We start from the raw sequence: 10,567 nt of genomic DNA, 5'->3' as shown, positions 1-10,567 counted from the left end.
TAAATTCTGAGAAAAGTAGAATGAATAGACATAAGCCCTGCCCTTGCCTAGCGTGTGCGTGTCCTTCAGTTGAATCCGACTCTTTGGAACCCTGTGGACTGTAGCCCACCAGGCTCCTCTGTCCATGGGATCCTCCAGGCAAGAATACTGGAGTGGATTGCCATTTCCTTCTCCAGGGGATCTTCCAGACCCAGGGGTCAAACCCTCATCTCTTATGTCTCCTGCATTGGCAGGCAGGTTCTTTACCACTAACCTCAACTTACTGTCTAATAGAGAGGTGGACAAGCAAGCATTTCAGCGATTCTACGACACTGAATGAAAATCTCTGTTGAGGATAAACCTGAATTTATGGGAGGAGAGTCCAGTCTAGCGCTGTGATGCTGGGAAGACTTCCTCAAGTACTGTAATTTAGGACTGACTCTCAGCCATTTCCCAAAGTTTGAGTAGAACTTAGAGAATATCTTTAACTTGTCTTTGTGTGCCTCCACCAGGACCCTGCATAGGGTTAATCATGTGAAATGAGGTCTTTCTGTCACATCTCATTGAATCTCAGAATATAAACAAGCTCCATTCACTCCTTCCTCCAGACAAGAGTCCCTTTGCCCCATCATCTGTCCTTATGGCTGTGTCTTCCTGAGCAAATCTAATTTGTCCAGCAGGCATTGATACTGAATCAGTCTTCTGCAGGAGAAGGGGGCGTCTGCCTGGGAAACAAGCACCTGAGGGCCTTCTTTCACAGAGTGAAGCCTGGGGATCACTGCACAGGAGGTAGGTATGGAGGAGGCTGAGGCTGTAGGTGAGACCCAGAGCCTGGGGTTGTCTTCACAGACAGGGAGGTGGCACCAGGAGTCGACCCACCACACCCTGCTCAGGTGTTCATTCATTCTCACCCCAAACACTGCTGTAGTTACTGCTGCCCACCAGGCACCAAAAAAAAACAAAAAGGACTTGATGAAGGCGAGAGCTGTACTAGATGTATGGACCAAGGATGAGGGCAAGATCAAGAGAGGGGTTGATTCTACCTGGCAAGGTCCCAGGAAGGGTTATGAGAGGAGGTGACCAAAGGGCTGGACTCTGAATACAGGAACAGAGCATCATCAATAAGAAGTTAGAAGATCCTGGGCCAACCCTATGCAAAGGAGAAATTAGGGGAAAAGTAGAAAATTGTGTGACCAAAGAAAGTGACACCTATTTAGGGTGCTGTTTTTGTTATTCAGTTATTAAGTTGTGTCTGACTTTTTGTGACCCCATGGACTGTAGCCCACCCAGCTCCTCTGTCCATGGGGATTTCCAGGCAAGAATACTGAAGTGGGTTGCCATTTTCTCCTCCAGGATTTTAGGGTGAGAAGGTGAGTTTTGTAAGGGATGAGACCAGAAAGGGAAGGTGGAACCAAATAGCAATAGGTTGTCTGAATTGTCTAAGAGTTAGGATTCTTATGGTACTGAGGAGCCTTTGAGTGCTCTGAAGAAGGGAAGTGGCATAATTATGCCTGAGTTTAAATAGGTGCCTCCAGTTATGACCACACAGAAGAGGTTTTGAAACAGGAAGACTGGAGGCAAAGAGACCAGGAGATTGATGCAGTAGTCTAGGTAAGATTTAATGAAGGTCTGACACAGCAGCTGTGAAAATGGAAATGACCGGATGAATTGGGGACATTTTTTAACTAGAGTCAGCAGGATTTCATGAGCTAATCTACAGAAGACGAAAGTGCGAGGCAAAGGAGTAGAGAGATGTTTTAGTTTCTCACTTAGGTTACTTGAGGGTGATGACAATAATGAAGTCAGAGGTTGTGGGAGAAGGAGCAGGTTTGAGAGGGAATCTGATGAGTATGTACGGTTGTGAGAGCTGGACAGTAAAGAGGATGGAGCACCGAAGAATTGATGCCTTCGAACTGTGATGCTAGAGAAGACTCCTCAGAGTCCCTTGGACAGCAGGAAGATCAAACCAGTCAATTTTAAGGGACATCAACCCTGAATAGCCTTTGGAAGGACTGATGCTGAAGCTGAAACTCCAGTATTTTGGTCATCTAATGCAAACAGCTATCTCATTGGAAAAGTCCCTGATGCTGGGAAAGAATGAGGGCAGAAGGAGAAAAGGGCATCAGAGGATGAGATGGCTGGATGGCATCACCGATGCAATGGACCTGTACTCGGGCAAACTTCGGGAGGTGGTGACAGGCAGGGAGGCCTGGCGTGCTGCAGTCCATGGGGTGGCAAAGAGTCAGACACGACTGGGTAGCTGAACAAAAATGATAACTGATGAGTCCAGGAGGAAACATCCTTATTTTGGGCTACGTATGGAACACGCGCCTGGACAAGTCCAGTAGGCAGTCAGTGAGGGGGACCTGGAGTTTTGGAGAGAAGACATTGCTAATGATTGAAATCTGAAAGCCATTAGCTCAAAGACAGGGATCAAAGGCGGAGAAGTGGATGGGAACATCTACCAATAAGTGAGAAGGTAGGGGTTTGAACTCAAGCCTTTAGCTCACTTCCACAAATGTTTGTTGAGCACCTGCTTTGATCCAGGGGCAGTGGTTTGCTGATGATTCCAAGGTGAATAAATAGACAAGGGCCCTTTCCTCAGGTCATGGAGAAACGTAGGGATCAGCACGGCTAATTTTCTGGCACCACGTCCAGACTTGTTGCTGAAGCCTAGTTATTTCTTTTGCTTACAGCAGGTCTCTGATGCAGCAACAGCAATAATAGCTCCAAAAGTCGCTTTCCCAATTATCAGGTCAATGAGTGCATGTCTATGGCAGAGCTCCATCCAGCCCCACATGGACCAAGTTCAATACTACTGATCACCCTTAAACTTTTACTCTCTATAAATGGTTTGGCTTTGTTGAGAGGTGAAGTGTTTTGTGTCAGAGTTATATTCACTTGGTTAAAATGAACATAGCAGCTCTCCCAGCTTCCCAGGTGGCTCAGTGGTAAAGAATCTGCCTGCAATTCAGGACACCTGGGTTCAATCCCTAGGTCAGGAACATCCCCTCGAGAAGGAAACAGTGCTCACTCCAGTATTCTTGCCTGGGAAATCCCATGGACAGAGAAGCCTGGCAGGCTACAGCCCAGGGAGTCCATCAAAATGTGTTGCAGTAAAATATCAATATTTATTACCTGAAAAGAAGAATTCAATGAGATTTTTCTTTGTTTTTCCATAATTCTCTGATTTGCCAATTTTTTGTATTTTCCAAATGAGTATATATTGTTTTGAACAGAAAAATGATGTGGAACACAATAAAAATATTTTAAAGAGACTTTCCTGATATGTTATCTAGAGGCTTCGTTTCATGCATTTTCAGTAAAACACCTGCATTTCTTAATGGATAATTTACGCACTACCAGAATGACAGAGAAAGACATGAAAAAGTGAACAGAAAAGAATAGCATTCATTGTAATGCCAGACATTGCTAACTAGTGGAGAGTTAGAGAGATCTTTTCATGTGTTGTTTCCTTTTCATTAAAAAATATTAACCAGGCAAACGTAATCATGTCTAGCAAAGATATCTTCAGTCTTTTTATATTGTTGGCTTGTTTACACAGTTGTGTTCATATGGTAGAATTTTCATTCTGCTTTTCTTGTTTAAGACCATTTATATGTATATATATATCCTGTTTCAAAAATTTTTTTGTAAGTATTATTTTAAGCCACTGTTTTTTGCATCAAGTGGATATATTATAGTTTGTCTTGACATTTTTTGCTCTTCAGTTCAGTTCAGTTCAGTCGCTCAGTCGTGTCCGACTCTTTGTGACCACATGAATCACAGCACGCCAGGCCTCCCTGTCCATCACCAACTCCCGGAGTTCACTCAAACTCATGTCCATTGAGTCGGTGATGCCATCCAGCCATCTCATTCTCTGTCGTCCCCTTCTCCTCCTGCCCCAAATCCCTCCCAGCATCAAACTCTTTTCCAGTGAGTCAACTCGTCACATGAGGTGGCCAAAGTATTGGAGTTTCAGCTTTAGCATCAGTCCTTCCAATGAACACCCAGGATTGATCTCCTTTAGAATGGACTGGTTGGATCTCCGTGCAGTCCAAGGGACTCGCAAGAGTCTTCTCCAGCACCACAGTTCAAAAGCATCAATTCTTCGGTGATCAGCTTTCTTCACAGTCCAACTCTCACATCCATACATGACCACGGGAAAAACCATAGCCTTGACTAGATGGACCTTGGTTGGCAAAGTAATGTCTCTGCTTTTTAATATACTATCTAGGTTGGTCATAACTTTCCTTCCAAGGAGTAAGCATCTTTTAATTTCCTGGCTGCAATCAGCATCTGCAGTGATTTTGGAGCCCAAAAAAATAAAATCTGACACTGTTTCCACATGTATTTCCCATGAAGTGATGGGACCAGATGCCATGATCTTCGTTTTCTGAATGTTGAGCTTCAAGCCAAACTTTTCACTCTCCTCTTTCACTTTCATCAAGAGGCTTTTGAGTTCCTCTTCACTTTCTGCCATAAGGGTGGTGTCATCTGCATATTTGAGGTTATTGATATTTCTCCCGGCAGTCTTGATTCTAGCTGGTGCCTCTTCCAGCCCAACATTCCTCATGATGTACTCTGCATATAAGTTAAATAAACAGGGTGACAATATACAACCTTGACGTACTCCTTTTCCTATTTGGAACCAGTCTGTTGTTCCATGTCCAGTTCTAACTGTTGCTTCCTGACCTGCATACAGGTTTCTCAAGAGGCAGGTCAGGTGGTCTGGTATTAATCTCATGTTATTTCCAGTTTTTTCTTATTATAAACAATAATGCAATGAACATCCTTGCACATTAAGTTTTTAATCCAAACTCTCAGAAATGGAATTATTGAGATAAGTGATATGACAATACACAAGGCTCTTGAAACATGTACCATTGTTTTCCAAAAGAATTGTACCCAATTATCTTCTCACCAGCAGTGAATTCTCATAGTTTCAAATCCTTGGTCCTAGGAGTATGATACCTCAGCTATCTATATTTGTAGTTCTTAGATTACAAATGAAGATAAGTTTTGATGTGATGTTATCATTCAAATTTAGAAGACAGTTCATAGCAGAACAATAACCCATGGGTGAGTCTGTGGCTATATTTGCAGTTCAAGCAAGCCAATCAAGATCTTGCCATCCCCATATGCTCCCTTTGGGGTGATGTCACCGGCTCACTGGCTCAGTTCCTAAGGTTTGGAGGTTCAAGTCATCCAGACCCAGAGACCTTGATTCCAATGAACCAAACTCACAGCAGACTGAAAGCCATTTCTCCACCAGCATAACCTCCATCCTTGGATTTCCTGTCAGCATGCAAAGACATGCAAGTTTTCCCCTCTTAACAAAAAAATAATTTTTGAGCATTTTTCTCTCTCTCTTTTTAGCTGCTCTCCTATCTCACTTTCCCTCATTAGTCAAACTTCCTGAAAGGACCATCTAAACTCCTGCCTACCATTCACTCTTCAAGACTTTACCACCAGACCTCCCCCCCATCACACCACTGTAACTGACCTTCCTGACTCCCCAGGGATCTCCATGCTGCCAAATCTAACAGATGCTTTCTGTCCTAACCTCACTAGACAACACTTTTGCTGCAATTCTCCCCTCCCTTAGCTTGTGAAAAAGTTGCCCAGACAGCAGATAGTGCAAAGGTTTTAGTTTAAAACTCAGTGCTGACCCTTATTGGCCGTGTCGTCTTCACCTCTCTGGTGCTTGACGTCCTCATTCTTAAAATTCATGCAAGGCGGGAGGAGGCAGAACAGTCATGTGACTCCTAGTTCAGCTGTTGCCACCTTATCACCTGGATTCCAGTTCCCTGTCCAGCTTGCTATGTGATCTTGAGCATCTGGCTCCTCTCTGCTCCAGTTTCCTCCTGGGTAAATGGTGGGACTTTGTGAGGATTCGATGAACTACCGCCAAGTCTTCTCAACAGTGCCCAGCCTTCAATAAGTGCCCTTTAAGAGTGTGCTTTATGCCTGTGAGAGGAGACTTGTGTAAGAGTCACATGAGATGCTGTCACTGCATCTGTTAGCAGAGCACGGATGGTCATGCCAGCTCCCCATCGTCTGCTGGTCTTCCTCCCACTACTCAGGCCACTCCTTTTCCAGAGTCCCAGGGTTCTGTCCCTGGCCACCTTCTCTTTACCTGGGTGACCTGGTTCAAACCCTGGCTCCAAATCCTTAGCCCCAACTTCTCTGATGATTCTCGAATCTCTAGTTCCAGACCAGACACGTTTTCAGATCCTCTGACCAACATCCCCAACTCCTTGCTGAACTCTCCTGGTGGTTTTCCACTGGCAGTTCTAACTCATCTACTTCCACCCTGCTCCAGACCTGCTCTTCCTCCCCTGTTCCTCATTCCAGGAAGCATCACCATCCTTCAGTTCAAGACTTCAGAGTCATCCCACCCTCTTGCTTCCTTCCTTCCCACACACCCTCCTGCACTGTCCCTCTGCCCAGTCCTCCCCGCCAACTGGCTGCTTCCGCCTGCAGGTTCTGATGCAAATCCCAGAAATCCCCTGCTTTCTCCCCAGGCCCGCTGCAGTTGTTCACTTAACTTTGCATCACTCTCCCCTGGACTGGTTGAGTAACTGCCGCACTGGTCTCAGCCCCCATCCCCCCTCCACCTTATGGCATTCAGATGAATTGTGTTGCTTCCCCTGCATTAGGGAGGGGCCCCATCCAATGGGACTGGTATCCCCCAGAAGGATGGCTGTGTGAGGACAGAGCAAGAGGGTAACATCTATAAGCCCAAGAGAGAACACAGGAGGTAACTAAACTGCTGTCACCTTGACCTTGGACTAAAGAATTGTGGGAAAAACCAATGTCTGTTGTTTCAGCTCCCCCGGCCCATGGGATCTTGTAGGGCATCCTGAGCAGACTGAGACCCCACCTCAGCCTCAGGCCTGGGCCCCCTGCTCTAGGCTGGTGGGGCTGGGCTTGCTGCTCCCCAGAGCACAGGCTGGCTTTCCCTCAATGCTGAGCTCAGGCTTAAACATCACCTCCTCAGGGCAGGTTACATGTGCTTCCTCCTCATCCCCAGGACAAATGATACCCACTGTGCGTGCCCTTACGCCAGGCATTGTGCTATTGATTTCCTTGTCTGTCTCTTCCACTAAACCCATGAGAGACAGAGAGGAAAAAAACCCAAAAAACTGTATCCAATGACTTTTTCATTCCTAGCACAGTGTGGTTTCACAGAACACATCCAATTTATTTTTATTGAATGAATGAATACGTGAATGAAAGGCAGCGCCATGTCATTATACATAAAGTTCTCAGAATGGTACCTGACGCTGAATACGTACTATTGAGAGTTTGCTCAATAAATGGACAAAAAAAATGCTGAACATGCTTTGAATCACTTTTTCTTCTATTGTATCAGTTGAAGTCTTATGAGAGCTAAACTAAGAACATACGGGAAAATAAAAGCTAAGATTTGCAAAGAGATTTACTCAAGCAAAGCAGTTCAAACTCATAGTTATTACACTGATTCTTGTCAACTTTAGTCATGGCTGAACCAGAATGGAAAATTTTACCTCCTTCGCTGTATGCTGACCTCACTGGGCTCTGACTGTGTTCATCTCTGAGTTCACTGTCTGCCCAAATAAACATTCCCTTTCCACAGCAGAGTTCACAGGCAAGCCTACCCAGGCCAGTTGGTTCATCCCGTTACGTTCTTTGGAGCTTTGGTTAAAACCTCTTTAATTGCTGGTGGGGCACTCAGTGATGTGGGCAATGAGGCAAATGTGGGTTAGGATGCTGTAACAGCCGGAAGCATCTAGCACAGGAGAGAGGCTGGAGGAAGGGCGATGACTGGAGAAGAGTACTGTGTTGATGAGAACCAAGTGTGGGAACAAAGGGCCGACTCAATTCTACAGACGCTGACTGAAGGCTTGCCTGGGCTAGGTGCTTGGGAGGCAAAGACGCCTAAGACCTGTTCCCTGCTTCCAGGGACCTCGAACCAAGCCAATTCTGAGTATTCAAAGCCTAAAATACTTACATCTGAAGTGGGAATATAATACTGTACATATGCAGCTTACGTAATGTTACAAACCAGCATTACCTCAATTCAAAAGAAATATTTATTTTTAGAAAATAATAAAATATTTACTGCCTGACCCCTTACAGAGAACACATGCCAGTCCCTGCTTGGGGTCCAGACTGGGGTCTGGAGTGAGTTCCCCTCACCAGGGCACCTCTCTCTCCTGGAGGCAACTCTCTGCCCCCCACCTCTCCCACAATCTCGCCAGAGCTACCCCCACCCCCCACCCCTCAGCCATGGAAAAGACTCCAGACCACTAGAGAATAAAAGCTAGTTCCCAAACCCAGATCTTCAACCCCCCAACCCCTCTCTCAAATTAAAAAAAAGTAATCTGACTTCATGGCCACTTTCACCTTCTTTGGTAGTTCGGTCCACGCATTCATTCACCGAGTCGTTCATTCATCCCATAAACACTGCTTGAGCCCCTTGGCCCTGGTGCTTTCTAGGGTGGGTGAGTGAGAAGCAGACCTTCAGCCTCCACAGAGTCAATAGTTACCTCCAGTCTTAGACTCTGATCTGAATGGTCAAGGCACAGACTTGGCACTTGGGTAGACCTGGGTTAAGACCCTGGTTCGGGCCCCTTGCAAACTCTGCCTGCGTGAAAGTGACTAAACCAGCCAGACCTGAAGAAATGAAAGGGTGGAGTCGCTTTAACCCCTTCTCATTTCTGAGAGCCCTTGGCACGGGGCAGCAGGGGTGGGAGGTGGGGGGTGGCATGGGGTGGGAAATCGGGTGGGGGAGCGGAGGGGTGGGGTGGGGGAGGGGCGCACAAGCCCCACCCCGGAGAACTGTCATCTCCATCCCTGGAGACAGGAATCCAGCCAGCCGCACCTCCCCATTGATAAAGCCAACACAGATTTAGAGAAAACAACCCCGGGGTTGTTTTGTCTTTTAAAAATATTTAATACCGGGAAACACTACGCTATTTCTAGGTCCCTTGATATTTGTTACAATCTCAAGAGCCAAAATGATTTGAGTCAACTACAAAAAAATGAGAATTTTCTTCTCACCACTCACCTCTGGGATTCTGAGAAAATGCGGAGCAGAAATAATAAGGATCTTGGCAATGCCGGGCTGACAGCAGTGGGAAGAGGGAGCCAGCTGCCGGTCCCAACGTCAGGCCTCTGGAATGCTGGGCCCTAGTGCAGTAATCCTTTTAGAAGAAAAAAAAAAGGCCCAGCACAGGATGTTCAGAAAGAAGTGAAACTTAACAAACAAAAAAAAAACACAAGATATTTTGTGTCTTTGGGAGGCTTTACAATCAAGGGCTTAGCAGAGACGGGGGTTAGGAAAGCTGAGCCGCCCTTTCTTAATCCTGTAAATTACCAAAACAGCCCAAGGAGGGGGAGAATGGCTACTTCCTTATCACTTTGGACAACTCCACAGCTTTGAAAAACTTGTAATTCATTACCAGTAAGCGATGTGTGCTAAATGCAGAAAAATCAGAAGACATTGATCTGATTTTTTAAATTAATACACAGAAGTCTCCCGTTTGGAATTTCCCCCATCCAGAGGTAAGCACTGAAAGCTGGTCAGTGTGTGATGCCTTTCTCCCGTGTAAAGGGAGCGTGTAAAACACACTTTTTCACCCAGTGTAGCTGCACTGGTAGTTAAGACCAGGCTCCCTGAGGCCACACGTCCTGGTCTGGAAGCAGGCTCTACCCTCACCAGCTGTGTGGCGTCAGGCATGTGCTTCCCTCTTTCTGCCTCAGTTTCCTCTTTTGTGAAGCAGAGTTCTTTAAAGCACCCACTTGACAGGGTTGCACTGAGGACTGCATGTGTGTGTGTGTGCTCAGTCACTTCATTCATGTCCAGCTGTTTGCGATACTGTGAATTGTATCCCACCAGGCTCCTCTGTCCATGGGATTCTCCAGGCAAGAATACTGGAGTGGGTTGCCATGCCCTCCTCCCGGGGATCTTCTCCACCCGGGGTTTGAACCCACATCTCCTGCATCCCCTGATTTGCAGGCAGATTCTTTACCCACTGAGCCACCTGGAAAACCCATAGTGAGGATTAAATGAGTTTTTATATGTAAAGAATTAAGACAGTGACTAGCATTGTGTGTGTGTGTATTCATTAATATATACACTCATTTATCTTAAATAAAATTACATCAAACTATTCATGGTATTTGGAACCCTTCTTTTTACGGGTTAATTATAATGACAATATTATAATTATTGTCAGTATTTTAAGTTGTTTCTTATTTCTCACTATTATTAAAAAAAAAAGGTACTGCCATGTTTTGGCACTTAAATCTTTGGCAACTTGTCTAATATTGCCTAGAATTCATTGCTAGAAACTGAGTCAGATGCTTTGCCTTTTTAAAAGGATTTTGATACATAATGCTGAATTATTCTACAACAGGTTTTACCCCTTTAAATTCCCAGTAGCATAGTATGAAGGTGACTTTTTTCCTAAATTCTTGAAAGTACTGGATATTTTCATCCTATTCCATTTTTCCCCCCATAAGTTTGGGGAGTTTTATTGTTTTAATTTTTATTTTGTTTCCAGGAAGGTTAAACATTTTTGTTTATATTTATTAGCTA

General features: G+C 45.2%; 1 long non-coding RNA gene across 1 annotated transcript; it reads right to left on the bottom strand.

Moving 5' to 3' along the window:
* Positions 1-3,496: 3,496 nt before the first annotated feature.
* LOC148775845 (uncharacterized) lies at positions 3,497-9,173 on the bottom strand. Its single transcript, XR_016038873.1, has 2 exons — positions 9,035-9,173; positions 3,497-5,949 (listed from the first exon to the last, which is right to left on the bottom strand). It is a non-coding gene; the product is annotated as an uncharacterized LOC148775845 (long non-coding RNA).
* Between the last annotated feature and the right edge of the window lie 1,394 nt (positions 9,174-10,567).

This window comes from Moschus berezovskii, chromosome 13 (genome assembly GCF_049115385.1).
Source record: "Moschus berezovskii isolate FMDL1 chromosome 13, NW_MosBer_1.0, whole genome shotgun sequence".
In the NCBI taxonomy this organism is placed as follows: domain Eukaryota; kingdom Metazoa; phylum Chordata; class Mammalia; order Artiodactyla; family Moschidae; genus Moschus; species Moschus berezovskii.
Note: the sequence above shows the minus strand (reverse complement) of the source record. Positions and strands in the feature narration are given on the sequence as shown.